Raw genomic sequence first — 25,429 nt, forward strand, 5'->3', positions numbered from 1 at the left:
AACAAAGATCTCCATATATATATATATATATATATATATATATATATATTTGCATATTTGTGCAAATATTTCTATTAGGATAAATTCTGATTAGAATGTTGAGTCAAATTTTGATAAATCTAATCAGATTGCCTTCAGTAAAGGCCAGTGTACATTTGAGCCACTGGAGCCTCTATAAATTCCTACATCCACACTTTTTTACCAGCTCTGTGGTTTGAATTTAGTGCTGCCTGATATTTTTCTCCAAGATTTGCACAAATGGGAAAGAGTGACTTTGGTTGCTGTGGAATATTCTTTAAGGAGTTAGTTCACAAAATTGATAGTTTAGAGTTGACCCTATTAAATTATCCTTTCTCTGGAATTAAAGAAATTAACATTTGTGCCTGGTTTTTGTACTTTATCTGCTCTCTTCTCAAACTCCTCACATTTTCCATTTTTAAAGAAAATAATCCAATAGAAGGTTTGATTTGTCATAATGGTTTACTGATCTTAGAATTCCACTATTGACTTTTCTGTCAAGGAGCTCAATGTTGACACTGTTTCTTGTTCAGGACTGGAACTGGGACTCTTACACAGTTTTCTAACTTTTTTTTTTAATCCTCCTGTGGTCTAGCTACTTCGCTGCCATCATTGCGATTACTGGTCTCACTGGTAAAGATTCAGTGGGCCTTGCTAAATATTTAAATGTAGATATCCTACTTCCCTAGTGGCTCAGACGGTAAAGCGTCTGTCTACAATGCTGGAGACCTGGGTTTGATCCCTGGGTTGGGAAGATCCCCTGGAGAAGGAAATGGCAATCCACTCCAGTACTACTGCCTGGAAAATCCCATGGACAGAGGAGTCTGGTAGGCTACAGTCCGTGGGGTTGCAAAGACTCGGAGACGACTGAGCGACTTCACTTCATCCTGCTTTGTATGTAGACAGCACTTCAAAGATTAATGTTTGTTTTGAACTTGTGCCAAATGTTGACATCTGACCATCATTTTCTGTGTGTTCTTGTTTTTAGGCAGAGGCAGAGGTGAATGTGGTTTCTACCAAGGAAGCTTTGATGAAGTGGATGTTTGGCCGAGGAGGCAGCAGGGAAATGGACAGGTCACAGAGCTGGGAGGAAAGATAACTGAAGGAGTCACATCTTGGGACAAAGATTCTTGGTGTAAAAGCATTTCTTCTCTGCTTTCTGCAGAGGAGAAGGCTCTCTGTACAGTTACAAGGTGTCATTTTCCCCCAAAATGCTAATTGAATAAGAATTATATTAGAAATGTTTAAACGATCCTTACTTAAAGGAAGAAACATTCTAGATAAATACATTAATATTTTTGTGCCAGCATGGATATTTAATAGTTAATTAGATGTGCTGTTTGATTAGCACTCAGTGAGACACATTTTCATTTTATTGTTTGTTGCTGTTAATCAAAGCATCTTCTCTATATATTGCTTGTGACTTTATATGAAGTCTTTCAAGCTAAGCAAAGGCAGTTGCACAGATACATATACAAAGATGTCCGTGTGATAACATGTATAATATAAAACAATGGGAAATAAGCCAAACAACTTAATTTCAGTGTGGTTTCTTATATAATGGCATATCTACACAATTGTTATTGTTTGGTCACTAAGTCATGTCTGACTCTTCTGTGACCCAATGAACTGTAGTCCAACCAGGCTCCTTTGTCCATGGAATTTCCCAGCAAAAATACTGGAGCGGGTTGCCATTTCCTCTTCCAGGGGATCTTCCCAACCTGGGAATCAAACCTGCATCTCCTGCGTTGGCAGGTGGATTCTTTACCTCTGAGCCACCAGGGAAGCCCTGTCTACACAGTAGAATACTATATGTACCATATAACCATAAAAGTTAGGATGAGTTTGAAAATATTTAATCCTGTGTAAAAACACATTCTGAAAGCAGTTTATAAAGCTCTGTATAGCAGATACCTAAAATCAAACATGAATTTGGCTAAAAATGTATCTAATAAAAAAAGCTTCTAGGTCTGTATAAGCTAGCTTTTGGTAGGTGAGATGGATATTTTTGTTTTTATATTTGTGCTTTTCTGTGTTTTCCAAATGTTAGGCAAAAACAATATATTTGTTTTATAATTTGAAAAAACTGCTATTAAAGATAGGAAATGGGTGTCATGGATGGGAAATCTATGTATTACTCTTACATTTGAAATTGGTTTTTACCTTTTCTAGGGGTGACATGTTTTGACAAACCAGGACAAAAAGATGTAGGTAAGACTCTCTTGCTGTTTTGAAGTATTTTTATCTAGATTTCCATGGCATTAGTTCTTAAGGCTCACAAAGGATACCTTTATTAAAAATTCACTCAGTTACTTGCCTCGCTTCAGTAGATGGGGTTGTAGCATTGCTTGCATTTAGAGTTCCATGGTTATTTGAGGGCTGTATTGCATGAAACCAAGGATAATAATTACAATCATTAGAACTGGTTTAACTTTTTAAGTCTGTGAGTTCTCTGCAAGACATATATTCTGTATTAAGGCTACCTTATGAAGTGAAATTTCAAGTTAGGAAGCAGCCTATTAACTCCTTTTCCAAAGTAGTTAGCATCTCACAGGTGAGAAGAAATAGAGAAAATAGTAGAATGTTTGCTTTTGTATTCGAGAGCAAAGACTAAAACTATGACTGTTCTTACTTTAGTCATTTATTCAGCTGGTCTTTTTGATAAATGACTGTCTTTCTTAAAGGGCAGTTTTCACATAGATCTAAAAAATATTTTATAGTGGCTTTTATTTAATGCTTTTTAATAAGATGTTCACTTCAGCCTATTAAACTATGCTAATGAATCAGTGAACTAAAATGGATTGGAATGGGTGAATTTAACTCAGATGACCATTATATCTACTACTGCGGGCAGGAATCTCTTAGAAGAAATGGAGTAGCCATCATGGTCAACAAAAGAGTCTGAAATGCAGTACTTGGATGCAATCTCAAAAATGACAGAATGATCTCTGTTCGTTTCCAAGGCAAACCATTCAACATCACAGTAATCCAAGTCTATGCCCCGACCAGTAACACTGAAGAAGCAGAAGTTGAACGGTTCTGTGAAGACCTACAAGACCTTTTAGAACTAACATCCAAAAAAGATGTCCTTTTCATTATAGGGGACTGGAATGGAAAAGTAGGAAGTCAAGAAACACCTGGAGTAACAGGTAAATTTGGCCTTGGAATACGGAATGAAGCAGGGCAAAGGCTAACAGAGTTCTTCCAAGAGAACGCACTGGTCATAGCAAACACCCTCTTCCAACAACACAGGAGAAGACTCTACACATGGACATCACCAGATGGTTAACACTGAAATCAGATTGATTATATCCTTTGCAACCAAAGATGGAGAAGCTCTATACAGTTAGCAAAAACAAGACCGGGAGCTGACTGAGACTCAAATCATGAACGCCTTATTGCCAAATTCAGACTTAAATTTAAGAAAGTAGGGAAAGCCACTAGACCATTCAGGTATGACCTAAATCAAATCCCTTATGATTATACAGTGGAAGTGAGAAATAGATTTAAGGGACTAGATCTGATAGATAGAGTGCCTGATGAACTATGGATGGAGGTTCATGACATTGTACAGGAGACAGGGATCAAGACCATCCCCATGGAAAAGAAATGCAAAAAAGCAAACTGGCTGTCTGGGGAGGCCTTACAAATAGCTGTGAGAAGAGATAAGTGAAAAGTAAAGGAAAAAAGGAAAGATATAAGCATCTGAATGCAGAGTTCCAAAGAATAGCAAGAAGAGATAAGAAAGCCTTCTTTAGCGATCAATGCAAAGAAATAGAGGAAAACAACAGAATGGGAAAGACTAGAGATCTCTTCAAGAAAATTAGAGATACCAAGGGAACATTTCATGCAAAGATGGGCTCGATAAATGACAGAAAGGGTATGGACCTAACAGAAGCAGAAGATATTAAGAAGAGGTGGCAAGAATATACAGAAGAACTGTACAAAAAAGATCTTCATGACCCAGATAATCACGATGGTGTGATCACTGACCCAGAGCCAGACATCCTGGAATGTGAAGTCAAGTGGGCCTTAGAAAGCATCACTACCAACAAAGCCAGTGGAGGTGATGGAATTCCAGTTGAGCTATTTCAAATCCTGGAAGATGATGCTGTGAAAGTGCTGCACTCAATATGCCAGCACATTTGGAAAAGTCAGCAGTGGCCACAGGACTGGAAAAGGTCAGTTTTCATTCCAATCCCAAAGAAAGGCAATGCCAAAGAATGCTCAAACTACCGCACAATTGCACTCATCTCACATGCTAGTAAAGTAATGCTCAAAATTCTCCAAGCCAGGCTTCAGCAATATGTGAACTGTGAACTTCCAGATGTTCAAGCTGGTTTTAGAAAAGGCAGAGGAACAAGAGATCAAATTGCCAACATCCACTGGATCATCGAAAAAGCAAGAGAGTTCCAGATAAACATCTATTTCTGCTTTATTGACTATGCCAAAGCCTTTGACTGTGTGGATCACAACAAACTGTGGAAAATTCTGAAAGAGATGGGAATACCAGACCACCTGACCTGCCTCTTGAGAAACCTATATGCAGGTCAGGAAGCAACAGTTAGAACTGGACATGGAACAACAGACTGGTTCCAAATAGGAAAAGGACTTCATCAAGGCTGTATATTGTCACCCTGCTTATTTAACTTATATGCAGAGTACATCATGAGAAACGCTGGGCTGGAGGAAGTACAAGCTGGAATCAAGATTGCCAGGAGAAATATCAATAACCTCAGATATGCAGATGACACCACCCTTATGGCAGAAAGTGAAGAGGAACTAAAAAGCCTCTTGATGAAAGTGAAAGAGGAGAGTGAAAAAGTTGGCTTAAAGCTCAACATTCAGAAAATGAAGCTCATGGCATCCGGTCCCATCACTTCATGGGAAATAGATGGGGAAACAGTGGAAACAGTGTCAGACTTTATTTTTGGGGGGCTCCAAAATCACTGCAGATGGTGACTGCAGCCATGAAATTAAAAGATGCTTACTCCTTGAAAGGAAAGTTATGACCAACCTAGATAGCATATTCAAAAGCAGAGACATTACTTTGCCAGCAAAGGTCCATCTAGTCAAGGCTATGGTTTTTTCAGTGCTCATGTATGGATGTGAGAGTTGTACTGTGAAGAAAGCTTGAGCTCTGAAGAATTGATGCTCTTGAACTGTGATGTTGGGGAAGACTCTTGAGAGTCCCTTGGACTGCAAGGAGATCCAACCAGTCCATTCTAAAGGAGACCAGTCCTGGGTGTTCTTTGGAAGGAATGATGCTAAAGCTGAAACTCCAGTACTTTGGCCACCTCATGGGAAGAGTTGACTCATTGGAAAAGGCTCTGATGCTGGGAGGGATTAGGGGCAGGAGGAGAAGGGGACGACAGAGGATAACGTGGCTGGATGGCATCACCGACTCGATAGACGTGAGTTTGAGTGAACTCCGGGAGTTGATGATGGACAGGGAGGCCTGGCGTGCTGCAATTCATGGGGTCGCAAAGAGTCAGACATGACTGAGTGACTGAAGTGAATGATTCTGAACTTTCATAAGTAATGAACTTTTGTTGAAAATATTGTAGATTAAAAAAAAAATTGCTCATGGTATGTCTTACTGTCTCCCAGAACAGCAGTAGTTAACTAGTTTGTTGAGACATACTGACATACTGATCATTGTGAGGTGTCCTATGGCAGCAAATTAAAATCATTTAAATACTGAAAGTTCCAGAATGATTTGTTCTTTTTAAAGTTAGAGACAGTTCTTATCATGTATTTGCTTCTTATGAAGTAAGGAAGTAGAGAAGTGGGTTCAATTATAGAAATCTGAGTAAGAATTGTGCATGACCCTTGTGAATACCCACAGGAGGATGTAGAGGCAAAAAAAGGCCTGTAATACTCAAATTATAATTTCTGTTCATTAGAAATCATCTTACAGTATGATTCTGTGAGGATGAAATTAAAAGATCATTGAAGTAAAATCTAGGTGATATGGAAAGGTTCAACTCAGTGCATTTTGAAATACTTTGAAGCAGGCATAGCAATTTTTGGCTGTTAGGTTGCTGCTGGCAGTTGGTAATAAGGGCTTGTACATATATAAGGTGCTTCCCTTTTGGCTCCGATGGTAGAGAATCCACTTGCAGTGCAGGATACTCAAGTTCGATCCCTGGGTCGGGAATATCCCACATAGAAGGGAATGGCTTACCCACTTCAGTATTCTTGCCTGGAGAATTCCATTGACAGAGGAGCCTGGTGGGCTAAGTCCATGGGGTCACAAAGAGTAGGACACAATTGAGCGACTAACACAACAACACACATATAAAAGTGGGCTTTATGGGTTTTGGTGTCTACTTGTCTTCAGTTTATTGGGACTGTTATGCTATCTGTATTGGTTTCCACAAGCATTTTTTAACATCATTCCATTGTGGTCTCCTGGATCATGTATCCGAGATAGTATCACTAATTTCCCAGGTGGCCCAGGTAAGTGAGCTATAGAGCCAAGTGTTAGAGCTGCTGGTCCCACCTTCTAGGAAATTTCTCCTCTTTCAGTTTGCACTCCATTCACCTGAAAGGATAATGGGGCCTTTGCAGAAAACTTAATCTGCTTAACACAGAAGGTGTGATTCTTTGAAAGAATCATTCTCTCATAAGCTTTCAATCTCCTAGACAGAAGTATTTGATTGCATTTTTTAGCTGTCTGTTATTGTATAGCATTAGTATACCAATGGAGTTTTACTGGGGGGAGTCCATATGTGTCTAAGGAAAGTCGTATCTAATTTTCAGATGTAAAGTTTATGTATAAATAGTATGGTAAAAGATCCCTCTGGCTTGAATGGAGAAGGTACTGCATCTGTGCTGAGCCTGAGAGCCCAGACAGGCCTGTTCACTTCCTAGTTATGTTACTTTGGGCATCCTCTTTGTGTGACCCGTGTAAGTGATGTGGAGCTCTTAGGAAAAAACATACCATGTAAATCTTCAATACTACTTTATTTTCACAGGTTAGGTGAATCTTGTTACTTTATTATAGAAATAAGAATTCCTGCTGTCTGTCTGTGTTACAACAGTCTTGGGTTGGAAAAAAAATCTGTTGGTCTAGCTAGTACTTAAGAATGCCTAAAATTTTTAAACCACAAAGTACTCAATAATTAAGTTTATGTGTGATTGATATACTTTGCCATTATCAGTCTTAGAGCACTCCAGAGTTCTTTATTTTCTTCTCCTTTTGGTCAAAGAATAGGAAAATGTGACTTCCTGCTGTGCCCTGCTCTTCACAACTGCTTGCCTTTACTGGCTAGTATTTACTTCAGGAAATGATTCCTGCGTGGGTCATCACCAGTGGGGAGGGTTCATCTTTCACTTAGCCCACATAGGCCTGGATGGGGGAGATTTCAGAAGAGCAGCAACAAATCTGTTTGAAATCTGATAGGGTGAGTTTTTTGGGTCTTGTTTTGGTTGAGGACAGTTTAAATTTTTTTTTTTAATGGAAATGACAAGTATACAAAGGATAGTCTTAAGTTAAACCGGAGGTAAGGGAAAGGGTTCGTCTTAGTATCAGATCAGATGAAATCAGTCGCTCAGTCGTGTCCAACTCTTTGCGACCCCATGAACCGCAGCACGCCAGGCCTCTCTGTCCATCACCAACTCCCGGAGTTCACCCAGACTCACGTCCGTCAAGTCAGTGATGCCATCCAGCCATCTCATCCTCTGTCGTCCTCTTCTCCTCCTGCAAAACAGCAGAGAAAGCATAATTTTCATGGAGTATTAGATTTGGAAAGAAATAATGGTTTATCTAGTCCAACCTCCTACTGGTGAATAAACACTCATTTTGTATTTATAGAAAAACCTGTTATAAGTTTGAAACAGAAACTTGGATTTGAAAATGCTTCATTGCCTAATTATTTTTTGCTTTTTCTAGTGGTGGTTTTTCCCCTGGAGCTAAATTATATCTAAACCTTTATATCTACAAAAACATAAATATATTTACATCTATGAGGTTTTTATACTATTAAACGGATCCTAGGTAGAAAGGGAAGGTTTTTACTTTGGTCGGAAGTCATTCAGGTGAATAGTTGTAATATTTAAATCACTATTTGATTAATGTGCACAATAGCTTTATTTTTTTTAATTTAATTGGAGGCTAATTACTTTACAATATTCATTCATATGAATCAGCCATGGGTGTACATGTGTTCCCCATCCTGACCCTCCCTCCCCATAAAGTAGATAAAATTTTGCATCTTTGCCTAATAGTACCCTACAGTTTCCGTCAGGCTAGTGCTTGTTTTACTTGCTGTGATCACTTTCTGCCACAAATATATGAATATGTAAGTGTGTTTGAGTGTCATGCCCAAATGCTTTTAGAGTTATGGTTAAATCTATTTTTTTGGTGTTTTCTTGTGAATTTTTGTTCTTAGCTGTTAAAAATTAAGGGAGGAATATTTGCCCCAGTTTGGTTTTATAAGGAACCAAAGGAATGATCTTTGTTGTCTTGAAAAAAGAGCAGTTTAAAAAGGATGTTCACTAAATATTGTGAAATCATCATTCTACCCAGGGAGCTAGGTTTGAAACTAGACTGTTGCTCTGACTTGCAGAGGAAAATGAGAAGTTTGTGACTGATTTTCCTAGAGTTCACTGTGTAAAGTGTGTCCATTTTTACCTTCATTACTGGTATCATACCACATTCATATAAACTCACCAATAGCATTTCTGTTGTTATACATATCTGTTACCGTCACATGCATTGATTTCAGCAGATAACCGTAGATAGCAACTTTGTATAATGTTGTATTTCCACAGTGTGTATTGTTAGCTCAGCCATTTTTTATGGGTGGAGACTTGATCATCATGATGTAATCAGCATTGGAAAAAAAAGAAAAAAACATGAGATACAAGAAGGAAAAACAGCTACATAACTGGCTGAGTGTATTTAATACATTTAAAAATAGGGTGCTAAAATGGATACTTCTTACTCTATGAGTCCTGTTTCAGAGATCTGAAAGCTGTCAATGCTTTGTCCATTGATGTAGATGTCCAGGTCAGTCCTGTTTGGGCTCTTGGAGACCAGAGGAGTTTGAAATTCAGGAATAGTCTTGTCAAAATTCTCCATCTTGATTTGATATTCACCTTTGGAGCCTTGGGTCAACAGAGATGCAAAACAGCGATATAACATGATCTCGGGAGGACAGGTAGGATGTCCTCCTCTGGCATGTTTCTCCAGTGCCTTCCTGCGCTGTTGAAAGGAACACAACTAATTCAAAGTGGGAAGGATTTTCATACTGGAGCAGAGTAGCCAGAGGACTTGATGGTATAATAGAGTGGTAGTAGGTGAGTGGAAAGGTAAAGAATGGACATTCCTCAGAACTGATGCCATCAAGGTGGAAGTCCACACTGGTCTGGTAGAGTTTGCCGTTTCCTGATAGAGTATAGCTGAGACCCGAACATTGGTTAGAGGGCTAGGCTGAGTTTTGGCCACTTGGAAAATGAGATTAGGTTTACCATCTAGGTGAGCTACTACTGCTAAGTCAGTAAAGCAAATTGAGGAAGCTCGATTTTTTGGCCGGGCAATCTTCGCCACAAAGGCACCTAAATTAGAAACCATTGAGTTCTTTTTTTAGAATGAACACTAGAAATGTCATTACTTTTTCTGAGTGACAAGGATCTAGCAAATTGTTATACATTTCTTAGTGTCATGCCTGCCAAATAAGTCAGGAATTGAACTTGTTAATTTCTCATTAGCCTGAAGCGTTTTTCAAAATAGTACATATATTCTTATTTTAAAACTGATTTCAAAATGGATAAGAAAAATTCATTTGTCACATAGAGATGTAAAACTTTCGAAGTTTGTTAGGATGTCAGAGTCATCATTGCCTATATCCCTACCCATGCTTAAAAAAAAATACAACAGAAAATAAATGCAATTTAGTTGCCATCAGATTACTTCAAGTTGAAATAGAGATTAGATTCATAGTAGAATGGTTTGGGGTAGGGAAGGGACCAGTAGACAAGTGGTCCATTGAAGAACTTTTAACTTTGAAATTTATAGAAACCTTTTTTCTTTTAAAAAGGCTCTGGCTCTAAGGGGATTTCAGTGTATGCTTCAAGTGCATCCTCCTTTGAACCCCACCCCCACCCCCACAACTCTAGATCAGGGTTTCTTAACTACTAATGCACCACAGATATTGGCAGGCTGGTGAGGTCTATGGACCTCTTATCAAAATTATGCTTTAAATGCATTAAAGTAAAATACATAAAAGGATACCAAATATATATATATATTTTTTGCTAAGGATGTGTATTCTTGTTCTCTATCATGCAATACTGACTGTGGTGCTCTGGGCTCACTAGTGTTGAGTAAATGTTGAGAAAATGAACTCAGGAGAAAATTCTAACCCAGTAAATGTTTTAAAAAAAGAACAAATTCTTCTGCTAGGTAAAATGACAGTAATATGCATTGAACATATTTATTCACTTATTTAAGAAAATATTTAGCTCCTTTGAAAAATTCCTTTTAGATTTTTTTATTCATATGTTTTTGGCTAATATAGAATCAAATTTTTAAAAATTTCTCCAGTTGTTTGACCCTTGACTCTTTCTTCTCAGTCTCAGGCATTACTTGTCAATAATGCGAATGAATTGTTCTGTAGTATGATTGCTTATAACTGATTATACCCATTCCAAAATATTCCTATATTTTTTTAAAGAACAAAAACAATTACTTGTGATAAAAGCCTCTAGCATGAGGCCTAGGAGCATTTGTATGGCAAGGAGGGTGATTGCACTTGGACCGTCACCACTGGGGAACATGGTGCCGTAACCAGTTGTGAGCTGTGTCTCCAGGGAGAAGGTGAATGCCGCTGTGAAACTGGTGATGTACTTGACACAGATAGTGTGGTTTTCAGGTGGGGCATCATGATCCAGTCCCCGGTCACCATTCACCTCAGCTAGAACATACCAGAGTACTGCAAAGACAAGCCAGTGGATAACAAAAGAGGCGGAGAAAACCAGCATTATCTAGCGCCCCCACATGTACATTAGGATTCCCCAAGCGTCTCAAAGATACGCAAGACCTCCTGAAGCGTGCTGTGACCATCCTTGGTAACCATCCTCTGAGTCTCTGACTCAGGAGAGGAGCAGTAACTTTGCAGTGACTGCCATCCATCTCAGGCGATAATGCTCTGAAATCGAGAGTGCATTAGTAAACCCTTAACTGTTTCATAGTTAATATTAATAAATCCTGGTTTTGTAATGTTTTTTTGGAATGCTTCCCCAACTACCCGGCAGGCTTTCCCAGTCTGATAGCTCTTTCTGTTTTCAATAAGGGAGCATTCACTGACTTAGTCATTTGTTTGATAGCTCATCATGGATTGCCTTGAGATATCTCTTACTGGTTCCTTTATGCTATGCTATGCTATGCTAAGTCACTTCAGTCGTGTCCAACTCTGTGTGACCCCGTAGACGGCAGCCACCAGGCTCCCCCGTCCCTGGGATTCTCCAGGCAAGAACACTGGAGTGGGTTGCCATTTCCTTCTCCAATGCATGAAAGTGAAAAGTGAAAGTGAAGTCACTCAGTCGTGTCCAACTCTTAGCGACCCCATGGACTGCAGCCTACCAGGCTCCTCCATCCATGGGATTTTCCAGGCAAGAGTACTGGAGTGGGGTGCCATTGCCTTCTCCGGGTTCCTTTAAGGACTGTTAAAATACTATTTGGCACTTTAACAAATCTCTGAGGGCTGGGGTTACCACTAATGTCTTTTCTGGTGCTTTTGTATCTTTCTTGCTCAAGTCCAGGCTTTCAGTGTGTACTGATTTGACCAAATGTTATATGTAAATAACTTTTTGTAATTAAACTTATAACTGAATATTGAAAAGGAATACTAAATATGTGTTCCTTTGTTTAAATAAATGGAAATCATTTAGAAGTGTAGTGTTTAACTGAAAATGTTTTGAAGCCAAACTCAGTGCTAGGATAAGCTTTTAGACATCTGTAGTTCTATTGTATCTTTTATAATTAGCCTGTTGAAATTTTATAATTAGATTTTATTTGTTTTTGTTACTTTGTGGCCATTTTCATGGAGTCTTTCCTTCTATGGCTGGTGAATTGCCACCCTTTTGAATATTCTTGGTTCTGACTACATAGTAGAGAGGTAAGAAATTCCAGGTAGAGATTTCAAGATAATATTAATTTTGAAAGTAAATGAACCAGAAGAAAAAGTTTTAAGTTTAATGAACTAAAATAATCATTAAGACATCAAATGGCAATTTTTAAAACATATTAATAAAACTAGTTTTTAACTGTAGTCAGTTTTCATCTTTGTTTATGTTTTCTCTGATGAATAGAAATCTAACATGTGCTTTCCATGTGACCATCCTTGCATACAACAAAGGTGCGGAGGACTTAGGCAGAGGCAGCCAGAACAGAGTGGGAGATGCGGCTTTGCTTCCCTTGAGTGCTCCTTTCTTCTCTGCCTCAGTCCAGTACTTGGGGTTCATGTGTGACTCATTTTGTTTTGGGTTTTTTTTTTTTTTGAGGATTCTTCCTCAGAAGTAGATGCCCTCGGAAGTGTTGTGTATCACCTTCCTACCTTCTGAATGACAGCGAGGCACGTGGAGCTAGGCTATTGCTTGAGTTTACTGGACCCTCCTCTGTTTAGGAACTTTGCGGTTTTGGAGACTGCCTTCCCCTGTTGGAAATGGACCTTAGCAGCTGGGTAGATACTTTCCCTTTTGTCGTAAAGCTGATTTAACATTGCTTGCTGATATTAGAGACATTCTCTTATATTTTCTTTAGACTTGAGTTGCTGATGGAACACTGGGATGACTGTTAAATTTATTTAGATTAGATGGTCATTTCAGTTTCATATTATAAATTGAAAAAAAATCTTAGGAACTTAATGTTTTATAATTTATTATCCTAACAAGTTGTCATTATCATTTTATTTAGTGTTTTTTTTTTCTTGGCACAGATATTTAATGACTCATTTTACTAGATTTTTTGATGTTTTAGAAGACCTGATATCCGCCCTTTTGTAAATAATAATAATAATAACAAAATATTCATAAGCATTGTGCTAGGTGCTTTCATGTTGCATTGTCTCTAATTCTTTGGGGTCTCAGCAAAATAGATATTCATATCCCATTTTTCAGATGAGATCACTGAGGATCCACAGTGAAATTTTCACAGGGCATATGGATTATTTTCCAAATTTGGCTAACTTTATAGTTGGGTTTTTGTTTTTTTTTAACTACAAGAAGCTGTCTCATTTAGAGAGTTTGGTGAGATAAGTCTTCTCAAGATAATTGATACTGCATTCACAAGATAGTCTTTGACAGCCTAATTTTTAGCATCTTTAGTAATGCTTTAATGTCTCAAGTATCCATTTAAAATCATTGTTAGCTTTATTCATAATTTTTATGTCAATACTGATTATATTAGCTAATATAAATTATTTATTATTTGCCAGGAGGCATACCAAACACTTCACATGTGAAGCCAATAGTAGTGCCAGACACAGAATAACCTCTTGGGCTATTTGTTGCTTTATTGGTATTAATAATACTTATGTGCACATGACTGCTTGGTCGTGTCCGACTCTTTGTGACCCCATGGACTGTAGCCGCCAAGCTCCTCTGTCAATGGGATTCTTTAGGCAAGAATACTGGAGTGGGTTGCCATTTCCTCCTCCAGGGGATCTTCCCGACCCAGGGATACAACCTGTGTCTCTGTCTCTTGCACCGGCCACCAGGTTCTTTACCACTGAGCCACCTAGGCAGACCAACGTTTCTTAACTTTCATAGTAATAAGTGCCATTGTTAATGCAATTTTATAGGTAATGAAGCTGAGGCACAATGTGTCTCTTAAGATCACAAAAGTAGTAAGTGGTGGTGAATTCCTGCTCAGTCTGTAGACCAGAATCAGTACTATATTGCCTCAAAAATAGACATTTTGACCCTAGTAAGCCTAATTTTGTCCAAGAGCCCTACTGATTATTCTTCAGAAATGCTTAGGCTAAGACCTGTGATTTGTAGACAAGAAATATATTTTCAATTAAGGAAGACATCTTGAATGATTTGAAAATTAGTAAGGAATCTTCCATAAGGCTCTTATCCTTATCCATCAGAAGGCAGACAGAATGAAAACCACAGTCACAGAAAACTAATCAAACTGATTACATGGACCACAGCCTTGTCTAATGAAACTATGAGCCATGCCATGTAGGGCCACCCAAGACAGATGGGTCATGGTGGAGAGATCTGACAAAATGTGGTCCACGGGAGAAGGGAATGGCAAACCACTTTAGTATTCTTGCCTTGAGAACCCCATGAACAGTATGAAAAGGCAAAAAGATAGGGCACTGAAAGATGAACTCCTCAGGTTGGTAGGTGCCCAATATGCTACTGGAGAAGAGTGGAGGAATAGCTCCAGAAAGAATGCCGAGATGGAGCCAAAGCAAAAACAACACCCAGTTGTGGATGTGACAGGTGATGGAGGTAAAGTCTGATGCTATAGAGAACAATATTGCATAGGAGCCTGGAATGTTAGGTCCATGAATCAAAGTAAATTGGAAGTGGTCAAACCAGGAGATGGCAAGAGTGAACATTGACATTTTAGGAATCATTGAACGAAAATGGACTGGAATGGGTGAATTTAACTCAGATGACCATTATATCTACTACTGTGGGCAGGAATCCCTTAGAAGAAATGGAATAGCCTTCATAGTCAACAAAAGAGTCTGAAATGCACTAATTGGATGCAGTCTCAAAAACGACAGAATGATCTCTGTTTGTTTCTAAAAGTGGGTCTCTGTGTCATTCTCTCCCACGGCACCCTCATCTTTTGTTTTATAGCACTAATCGGGCTTTTATTGTATGTTTATCTATTTCCCTGCCAATTCTGTCTCTGCACTACCCTGGATACTCCATGTTAGTTTTATTCAGCTTGTATCCTCAGCACTATGTCCAGGCCTGGCATAAAGCTGCCATTCAATAAAAACATGTTAAATGAGTAGGTGAATGAGTAAAAGAATGACTTACTTTAGTTAACTTCTCTAAACTTCACTTTAAACAAGGCGAGTATTTAAAATATCTAACTAGTAAGGCAGAGGGCAGGAAAGCATCACAAAGCATGCCAAACAACAGAGTACTACTGTATAACACAGGGAACTAAATATACAGTATCCTGTGATAAACCATAATGGAAAACAATATGAAAAAAATCTATATGTGTGTGTGTGTGTACAGCTTCCCTGGCTCAGTTGGTAAAGAATCTGTTTGCAAAGCAGGATACCTAGGTTCAATCCCTGGGTTAGGAGATCCCCTGGAGAAGGGCATGACAACCCACTCCAGTATTCTTGCCTGGAGCATTTCACGGACAGAGGAGCCTGCCCAGCTATAGTCCATGGGGTTGCAAAAGAGTCGGACACAACTTAGCAACTAAACTAAACTGGGTTTCAAGTGTCCTCAGAGGAAGACCCAGAAAGAAGCTTTGCTAATGTAGCCTTGGGAGTCAGATTCCTGGACTTTCTCTGCACTCTACTTGTTAGCAGCTAGACACTAAGTTCTGCCCAAGTGGAAAGGGAGAGAAATGAGATTGCACGTTTGGTTGGGAGGAGAGCCCAAAAACTGTGGGTATGTTTTTATTTTTACTTATTTTTTAAAAATGTTTTGTTTTGTATTAAGATATAACTGATTAACAATATTGTGATAGTTTCAGGTGGACATGACTGAGCAACTAACACTTTAACTTTTAATGTGCATATATATGTGTATATATATATATATATATGTGTGTGTGTGTGTGTGTGTGTGTCTGAATCACTTTGCTGTACCACAGAAATTAACACAACTATACTTCAATAAAATCAAGACTTGACTTCAATAAAATAAGTTTTTTAAAAAAGTAAAATATAGATGTATTTTAAAACAGAGAAGAAAGCATCCCAAATGTTCAAGCCAAGTTCTAGAGCAGTGAGTATGCCAGAGGTCCCCGCTATGCTAAGTATTAACCTTTCAGTTGCCAGAAGGTGCAGAGGTCTGGGGGATTCCAGGGGAGAAAGTGAGGGTGATGGGAAGCTGGAGGGGCACTTAGGGGATTTGCAGCAGCAATCAATACAAACATTTCACTAATTTAGCAAGCATTTGAGACTGCACTGGTACAAACCAGCTAAATGTTACCCCTGTCTGTGAAATGGAAGAACTGACAGCCAGCTGATCAAAAGGGGTGCTGGGAGAGGTAACATCAACCAGCTCCATGACATGCTAGGAGAAGCAGGCCTGAGGCAAAGAAAATAGCAACAGCTTAGGAAATACTAGGACAGAAATGTCTACTTTCACCTTCTCGCTTCCCACCCCAAAGAGACAGACAAATCCTAACAAGCATGCCAAGTGTGGGGGGAATCCAGCTGCATTCGGAAAGGGTGCCTATGTTGAAGAAACTGCAAATATGAAAAAACAGAACACAACCAAGTGGCAGGAGAGACTGAGGCTCTCCAGGAGTTTCCTTCTTAACTAAGGAAAGTTAGAAATTGCAGTCCCTCCATGAAAAGCCTGACTGGCCCCCTGACTAGTGTTCAAGACCCTAGGCTCTTTCCTCCTCTCTCTGCTTCTAAAGTGCTCTGACCCAAAAGCTCATTCAAAGTAGGGGCAGAGGCTCCAGAGCTCTTTAGGTCTTTGGTCTTATCCACACCAAGACCTTTGAATTTGCTTCTCTTTTGAGCAGCCCTTCAGAAGTGGACTTCTTGAGCATGACAGAACCAGCTGCTGGAGGTAAACCTGCCTTCCTGGTGAAAACAAGAGATACCTTACATCTGACGTCCACAGAAAGAGGACTTTACTATAAAGCTAGAAGTCGTGTTGCAGAATCCAAAGCTGGGGACTGTGAAAGGGAGACCATCAGAAACTTCAATCCAAGCACTGGCTTTGCTTTTCTTCCCAACGTCAGGCTGACTGGCTTTGTTTCTTGGTATGCCTCATGGAAAATGCCCATTGTCAACATCTCCTTCGATTATAGCACCTCCATTCAGAATCAGGCAAGACAGCAGGGCTTCAGCACCATTCCAGGGTCCTGGAAATGGGACGTGATTGGTTGGCTTGAGTTAGGTGCCTGCCCTTGACCAGTCATCAGTGGCTTGGGTGAGAGGTGGACTCACAGTTATGTTTGGCTGTTCTCCCCAGTTCTATGCACACAGAAGGGGTATGGTGTTGCTAGACGAGGGATACTGGGCAGGCAGTAGATAGAAAGTACCCTGTAAATATGATTTATCCAATGTCAATCAGCTAGAAAATGGCATGCCAGGTTTAAATGACTCTGTGTTCTTCCATTTTGCTCTGTTTTGGGGGTATGAAATGAAGGTTATTTATTTCCCTGGGAGGTGGGGAGCCTTGTTGGAGGGACACCAGAAGTGAAGCCCACAGCCTCAGACTCCAGTAAGCGTTCAGAGAGCTGAAGTTAGTGAGTACAACAGTGCTTGCCAATCCCGGCTTCCAGGCTAGACTGTAAACTGAAGAGGATTGTATGTGTATAGCTTGGGTCCTGGTAGGGAGGTTTTTTTTTATGCTAAGTCACTTCAGTCATGTCTGAATCTTTGCAACCCTATGGACTATAGCCCACCAGGCTCCTCTGTCCATGGGATTCTCCAGGCAAGAATACTGGAGTGGGTTGCCATCCCTTTTCCAGGGGATCTTACTGACCCAGGCATGGAACCCGCATCTCTCTCTTACATCTCCTGCACTGGCAAGCGGGTTCTTTACCACTAGCACCACCTGGGAAACCCTGATAGGGAAGAGTCCTTGGTAATTGTTTAGGGAAGAGAGGGAGGGAAGGAAGAAAAAAGGAAGGAAGGAAAGAAGGAAGAGAGGGAGGGAGAGAAGGATTGTGATTTTAAATCACTCATAGAGCTTGGTACAAAGAAAGATAATCATAAGTAACATTTATTGAGCACTTAGTATTCTAAGACTTTGCATGTGTTAAATCATTAATCCTCACATACTATCAATTGACTGAAAATTATTGTTCTCTTTTATTCTATTCTTTTATCCTATTCTCTTTCATAGATAAGATACTGAAGCTCACGAAGGTGAAGTTCACCCAGGTTCACCATGTTAATGGCAAAACCATTACAAATCTAAGCAGGTCTGGCTCCAGAACCTCCACCCTGAACCACTGCACCACACAGTCTTTTTAGGTGTCAGTAGACCACTCAGAGAATCAGAATCTTTGGGGGTAAGACTTGGGGATCTGTATTTGAGCCAGGGTTCCCAGCTGATCCTGATGCATAACCAGCATTAGACCTAAAACCATAAATTTAAAAATTAGCGGCAGGCCTGGGGCCATGTGACTAAAACAAACAAGACTGCTTCCAGGCTTTTAAAGTTTATCTGATCATATGAACATGAGGCTTGCCAAATAATGTTGATTGATTGTATCCCCTTTGTGAGGAGGGAACTCATACCCAGATCAATTACAAAGAACCCTCCAGGGACCTTTGAGCAGGCGGCCAGCTCAGGGGACCTGCCTATGAGACATTTTCCAAAGGGGCTCCAGTCACAGGCCACCGTCCTTGGGAGAGCCAGGATTGACTGTGTACCTGCCTAGTTCCTGGACTTTGATCTCCCATCTGACCTCCTTCTCACCCCTGCTCTCATCTGACAACTCCTGCTGGGTTGACCCCATCTCTGACCCCAGCCTGCCCCAGTTTTCAGCCTCACTGCTCCAGGCTGCGATCTCACATGATGACAGCTTGAGGCAGGACAATATTTGTATCAGCCACCAATAATAGGAGCAAAATACCATCTCTTCTAATAATGTAGTGACAAATGGAATATTCATGTCAAAAGAACTGTGTCTTTCAGAGTGGAATTCAGGTATCTTAAACCAACTCTGCAACTGTCACTGAAAATTAGATGCAGAAACAGTGAGAAATAAATGACCCTTGGTACTAACTGGAGCAAATGTTCTTTCATTGATTAAACAAATGGTTATTGAGAGCCAATTTTATGATGGTTTTTATGTTACCACTGGGGGCAAAAAAGATGAACAAGACATTGTGTCTGCCCCCATGGAGTTCCCTCATGCTCATCTGCTGCAGGATTCAGAGAAGTGATGCTTCCAAGATTAGTCAATGGATGTGACTAAAGGGAAGAAAGGCTGCAGGATTGCACTGTCAGAGAGGGGATGGTTCTAGATTTGTCTGAAGTGCCAAAGTCCCTCAAATACTGGACCAGCCTATGGAAGCTTGGAGGAGCCAGTAATGAGCCTTGGAACACAAACACCTTTTAAAAACCTAGTGTCTTTGTAGACATAACCAAGTTAAGATGAGGTTTTAGAGCTTCACTGTGGGTTCAGCTGGTAAAGAATCTGCCTGCAATGCGAGAGACCTGGGTTTGATCCCTGGGTTGGGCAGATCCCCTGGAGAAGGAAAAGGCTACCCACTCCAGTATTCTGGCCTGGAGAATTCCATGGATTGTATAGTGGACATGGCTGAGTGACTTTCACTTTCACTTTACTGGATTAGAGTGGGTCCTACTCCAACAGGACTAGTATCCTTATAAGAAGAGGGCAAGTTGGACACAGACATACAGGGAATGCTGTGTGATGATGGAGGCAGAGATTTGAGTGATACACGACTAAGCCAAGGATTGCTGGCAACCACCAAAAGCTAGGAGAGAGGCACTGATTAGATTTTCCCTCTTCACCCACAGGAAAGAACCAATCCTGCTGGCACTTTGATTTTGGACTTCTGGTCTCCTGAATTGTGAGAGTAAATTTTTATGTTAAGTCACCTGGTTTGTGGTATTTTGTTACAGCAGCCCTAGTAAACTAATATACTTATCCAAGGCCATTATTTGGAAATGATCCCACTGATGGATATTAACAGAGCCCTTAAAAGCACCAGCGGCCCTGACATGTCTCCAAATGTTCATTGAAGATGAGTCATCATTGTGTCTCTCCTAGATCTCTGGGAAAAAAAAAAAAAGCAGCAGCAGCCTGATTCCCCCAGGGAGAGGGAGGAAAGCCTTCCACATGATTATTTAGCAGGAATAGGATGCTAGGAGGTGGGGAGGAGGGTTGCCAGCTGCTTCTCTTCCCCAATGGGGACAGTCCAAGAAAAAAAGGAGGCTTTCATCACTATAAGAGGATGTCATAGTCATTTACTTTCACCCATTCAGTAAACACACGTGGAGCACTTACTGTGCTGGGCACTGCTAGCCACCAGGGACAGTGTGTATATGGATGGGAGAGGAATGCTAAAGAAAGAGAACTGAGTTCCAAGAGCTGAGCTGGAGTGGAAAGCCTATGGCATGGAGGGTCATTAGCATGGACTTGGGTATTAGACAGTCCAGGCTTGAATCCTGGTTCCACCACTGACGTCCACTGTGTTTTTGGGTAAGTTCACATCTTGGACTCCAGGTGTTCATTCTACTCTAAGTATATATGATATATAGCACAGGGCCAGTGTTAGTGCTCACTAAATATTAGTTCATTACTGTAAAGTAAAGACATCACTAGAAATATCTCAGTAAAAGAGAAACATGATTATGATCAAGAAGGATCTCTGTCCTGAGAGTAGGAGGCTCTCATCACCTCCTACCAGATACGATCTTACTGGAATGCTCAGAACAACTCCAGGAGGAAGTAAGTCTCATTCTACAAATAATGTAACTCTGGCTTGAGGGTGTAAAATAACTTGACCAATTTCACAGAACAGAATGCGGCAGAGTCCACATTCAAAGTAGAACCCTGAAGCACATCTTCTTCCTATTGCAAGTCAGAAGGGAAAGGGGCAGCATGTAGTTAGGAGAGGGTCCAGAGCATTTTTCTTAGGGCTGCGGTCACCTCTACAGAAAGTACACTGTTGTATTGGACTCCATGTTTATTTTGTTGAATTAGCAAACATATCTCCAGGGCTTCCTGGAGTGAACACCTTATGTTAGTCACTCATTGATCTTCACAAGAGCCTGTAAGGTGGGCACTGTATTTTTCCCACTTTGCAGATGTGAAAATTGGGACACAGAGAGGTTAAGCAAGTTTCCCAAGGACACAGAGATAGAGAATAATGGAAGCAGGGTTCACACTTGTTTCTTCAGCTGCAGAGACAATGCTCTTAAATACTGTCTATACCGCTGCATCTTTCAGGATGGTGGCAGATTGGTTGTTGAAGTGTGTGCATCGGGGGACGGGGAAAGGATTAACATCCACCCCTGCAAGCCACCCTTTGGTGCTATTGCTGCAATAAGCCCTGAGTAATTTGACCCTATAAGGTGAATGGCAGGATGGGGGCTGTTTAGCCCTGGGATTCTCTGAGTCAACAGCTTCTCATCACTGCCCCACTTCCTGAAAACTCTTTACGCCTCAGCTTTGGAAACCCTTTGAGCACAAAGAACTCATTTCCTGTGGCCAGGAAGGTCGGGAAGAGTTCCTGATGACAGCTCATCTCCCTCATTAAGGCGCTCATAAAAGTGTTTCAAGAAGCCTGACTTATGGCTCCACTGTTTGTCAAGATCCCTTTCTGCAAGGACCCACTCCGGTAATTTGGTGCTAGGAGATGTACAGGAGAAACCAGCTCCTTTGAGTCCAGGAATTATTTATGATCCTAAGAAGAGAGGATGTCATTTGGAGAGATAACAAGCCTTCACCAGCACAACAGGCTGTTTAATATGCCACAAGGGATGAGAGACAGCTCCAGAATTCCAAAGCCAGCTAGGAAACTTTGAGAGATTCTGTACACGTGGGTTGTCTGTTCCTACTAAAGCTCCTGTGTCAATAACAGCTAACAATTATGGAGGTTTTACTTCTAAGCCATAGCTTGTGCTAAATACTTTTTGTTCATTAATTCATTTGATTCTCACACCATTCCTATCCTATTTTATAAATGAGGACATTGAGGCAGAGCAGTTAAGTAACTTTCCCTAGGCCACACAATTAGTGAGTAGGCAAATTAGGATTTTAACCCAATTAGGTCTGCCTCCAAGTTTGGGCTCTTGAACACCAAACATCACAGCTTAGGAGGAAATTGGGTTTTAAGTCAGCCCAATAAGGCTAAATGTACTTACAGACAAAATTACATTTGCTAATCTCTTTAAATGCCTATAAAGTTTAGTATATTTGGTTTGAGGTATTACTATTTTGTCCAATAATTAGTTAGAGATCCACTGAGCTAAACTAGAGGAAGAAGTAGAGGAAAGCCTAAATGGAGGCGCCTATTCTTTTAAGCTATTCAGCCTTCACCAAGCTATCAAATTCCCCAGGGGTAAAATTGAAGCACTGAGAATAATAGAGTGTCCTTAACCCACCTGCAGAGGTGACTCTGTTTTCCTTTAATATTTAGCCTCTGTGACCTTAACACATATCACCTGTCATGTAATATTTTGCAAGATTAAAGAGAACATGGTCACATCTTAAGAGGATAGGAGAGAAAGTTCTGTTTGAGAAGGGGTTCTGAAGTCTGAATCTAAATTAAATGAGCCTAGTCCCAATGAGACTCTAGGAGACTAGCTTTGCAGCCGGATAAACCTGGATTTGAACCTTTGTCTGTTACTTCCTAGCTGTGTCACCTTGGGCAATTTACTTAACTTCCCAAAGCCTCAGTTTCTTAATATGTAAAATAGTCATAGCAATACCATCATGTTTGAATTAAAAAGTTTATAAAGTAGCAAGCTTGAGTGTAAATCATAGTGATTAAGCACTAGTTCTTAATAGCTGTTTGACCAAAGATAGATCACTGTCACCTCTCAGAGCCTCATTTCTTATCTGCGATTTGGGCATCATTGTTCTGCCTACTAATCTCAAAGGTCATTGTAAGGAAACATTAAAGCCCTGTACAGAATTTCTATGAGGATTCTTCCAGCTGCTTGGTATACCTGGAATTGTGAGGAGGTGCTGGGAGACCCCTACTGGAGAAAATAACTCAGGGGCCCTGAAGTCAGAAATGGGCTTCAATCTCTAGTTTTGTCATTCAGTGTGCCTCTGTGACTTTGGGTGAGTGATCTACCCTCTCTGAGCCTCCTCTTTCCCTTCTACCAAGTGGGGTTACAGACATCACAGGGTTATCCAGGGAATCATATTCTGCAGAAAAGTGTTAGACCCATGGTAAACGCACGATAAATGTCTGCTGAATCTGAATACTTCTGAGAGGAGCCAAAGGAGCCAAATTCAGCCCCTCGCCTTCCACGGGGTGGGAAATGTGGGGATGCCTTCACACCAGCTCAGGTAGTGAAGATGCTCTGTGCCTCCCCCCTTCACCCCCTCCCTCTCAGACGTTGTCATGGCCACCGGTTCAGGCCCGGAGCAGCACCTAGGCGTGTTCAACCCAATCCCCGCCTCTCCACAGTGCCAATTGGCTGGAGAGGCCACGTGACGCACGCTGGTATGCTAATATATGGTAATCGCCCCCACGCCCCTCCTCCCCAGGCCTTGGCCGAGTAGCCAGCAGGGTGCGCGGCGCCGAGCCGAGGGGGCGGGCTGAGGGGCGGCCCCCGGGAAAGAGCAGCCAGGTGGAGGAGGAGCGCGAACGCGACCGCAGGTAACGGGCGGGCGCGTGCGCGCTGGGGCCAGCTCGCGGCGGACTGGCAGCGCGCGGGGCATTCCGGCCGCCGCGCTACCGGCTTAACCCTTTGGGCACCCAGCTGTCAAGGCCGGGCCGGGCCGGGCTGCGCTGGGCGGGGCATTGCCGTGGGCACCGGCAGGCAGGCGGCGGCGGCCTGACCTGGGATCCGCGCCGTGGGGCCCGCGTGGGGGCCGAGCAACCGGGCGAGCGGATCGACCGGCCGCCGCACGCCCTGGGGGTCGGGACGCAGCCGGGCGAGGACTGCGGGGCAGCTCTGGGGCCGGGACTCGCGGGGGGCTGCGGGGAACCGGCTGGAGTACCCGCACTCGCGCGGTTTATCTGGGGGGGGGGGCCCGAGTCCCCCGCCCCCCAACCCCCACCGCCCAGAGGCCCGCGCCTGAGTAGCCCGTGGCCTTGCGCGGCCTGCGTCTACTCCGCGCGTCCCGCGGAGTGGAGGAGACCTGGGGGTCGGGCCTGACCTCGGCGCTCCCTCCCAGCCGCGGCCTGACAGCCCAGCCGCCGGCACTTTTGACCCGGAGTCAAGCTGGGGCCCCGGTGGGACGAAGGCAAGAGCGGTGCTTGGGGGGCACCAGCCAAGGGACCTGGGGATTGTCGGTGCTGGGAGGAGCTGACAATCCCCTAAAGGAAAAGCAGGCCCCCCAAGATTTGCCAGGTTTCAGAAGGAGGGATGCCCAAGAAAGGCACTGGGCCCTGGTTTTCTGTGCTGGGTGATGGCCTGACACTCATGGGAAAAGGTCACTGCTGGACACCTGGATCGGGTCTGTCATGTCCAGAGGAAGCGGCTGTTTGCGTGAGTTTCTAACAAATTTCTTATTAGGCCAGGATTAAATTTATCTTCCTCCCTCACTCTCCTATTAGGTCTGCTAGAGAAGTGTGTTTTTTTAATTACCCACCACCACCAGTTCACTAAGAATGGTGGCAGCTTTAGGCTTACAGTGTAATTTAGCTTTCACTACAATGGAAATGGTAGGATGGGCCGTGTGCCACTAATACTAAGCTTGTCCTGGGAGCTTCTTGGAAGTGGTGGGGGGGGGGGGGGGGCGCGGGAAGACGGCTATTTCTCTCAGTAGTGCAGATGACCGGTGATATCAATAGAATTTTTTTGAGTCTAAAGTCCTTTCTTCTGAATCAAGGGAAAGTGCAATTACACATGAAAAGTACCAGGACCCAATTTGATTTTTGCAAGTGAAGTGCAAATTTCACTTTCATGTTGCTCTTGATGTCTTTTATCACACAATAACAAACTCTTGCTGTTTGCCAGGCACTCTGCTATGTCTTGGGGATGCAAAGATGAATAAGATAATTAATCCTTGTCCTCAGAGAAGTAGTAGGAGAGACAGAAATAAAATTGGCAGTTGAAGTGGTAACAGCATAATAGATGTGTCGATAAAGAAGCACAGAGGAGGGAACAGATAGCTGTGTGAGATGATCTGGGAAGGCTTCCCAGAAAATAACACGTTTAAGTAAGGTCTTGAAGGATGAATAGGAGTTTGCCTTGCAGGGAAGATTGGAAAGAACAGAAAGAGCAGCCAAAGCAGAGGAAACTGTGAATATAGATGCTTTAGTTTAGTTTAGTCTAGTCACTCAGTCGTGTCCGACTCTTTGCGACCCCATGGACTGTAGCCTACCAGGCTCCTCCATCCTTGGGATTTTCCAGGCAAGAGTACTGGAATGGGTTGCCATTTCCCTCTCCAGAGGATATTCCCGACCCGGGGATCGAACCTGGGTCTCCCATATTGTAAGCAGACGCTGTACCATCTGAGCCACCAGGGAAGTCCTAGAGGCTTTAGGAGTATGGTATCTCTAGGCAACAGCTTTAATGCAGCCATAGCCTTTTTCCTTTCTTGACAAAGTAACCTAGAGTTTCT

At 41.9% G+C, this 25,429-nt stretch overlaps 1 protein-coding gene, 1 long non-coding RNA gene and 1 pseudogene across 5 annotated transcripts in view; 2 read left to right on the forward strand and 1 right to left on the reverse strand.

Annotated features, from left to right (window-relative positions):
• Positions 1-797: 797 nt before the first annotated feature.
• Positions 798-17,724, forward strand: LOC139177664 (uncharacterized). Its single transcript, XR_011562207.1, has 4 exons — positions 798-912; positions 1,007-1,211; positions 2,191-2,229; positions 16,715-17,724. It is a non-coding gene; the product is annotated as an uncharacterized lncRNA (long non-coding RNA).
• LOC109577024 (inward rectifier potassium channel 13-like) lies at positions 8,966-11,158 on the reverse strand (annotated as a pseudogene).
• A 5,705-nt stretch (positions 17,725-23,429) lies between the features above and the next one.
• Positions 23,430-25,429, forward strand: part of PHC2 (polyhomeotic homolog 2) — a 113,714-nt gene continuing 111,714 nt past the window's right edge. Inside the window, exon 1 of one of the 4 annotated variants that reach the window (XM_070774191.1) lies at positions 23,430-23,516. The gene's annotated coding sequence lies outside the window, so the exon portion shown is untranslated. Of the gene's footprint in view, positions 23,517-23,975; positions 24,352-25,429 lie in introns of those variants that run through there. The other 3 variants (XM_070774183.1, XM_019978692.2, XM_070774202.1) reach the window with 3 other exon arrangements.

This window comes from Bos indicus, chromosome 2 (genome assembly GCF_029378745.1).
Source record: "Bos indicus isolate NIAB-ARS_2022 breed Sahiwal x Tharparkar chromosome 2, NIAB-ARS_B.indTharparkar_mat_pri_1.0, whole genome shotgun sequence".
In the NCBI taxonomy this organism is placed as follows: domain Eukaryota; kingdom Metazoa; phylum Chordata; class Mammalia; order Artiodactyla; family Bovidae; genus Bos; species Bos indicus.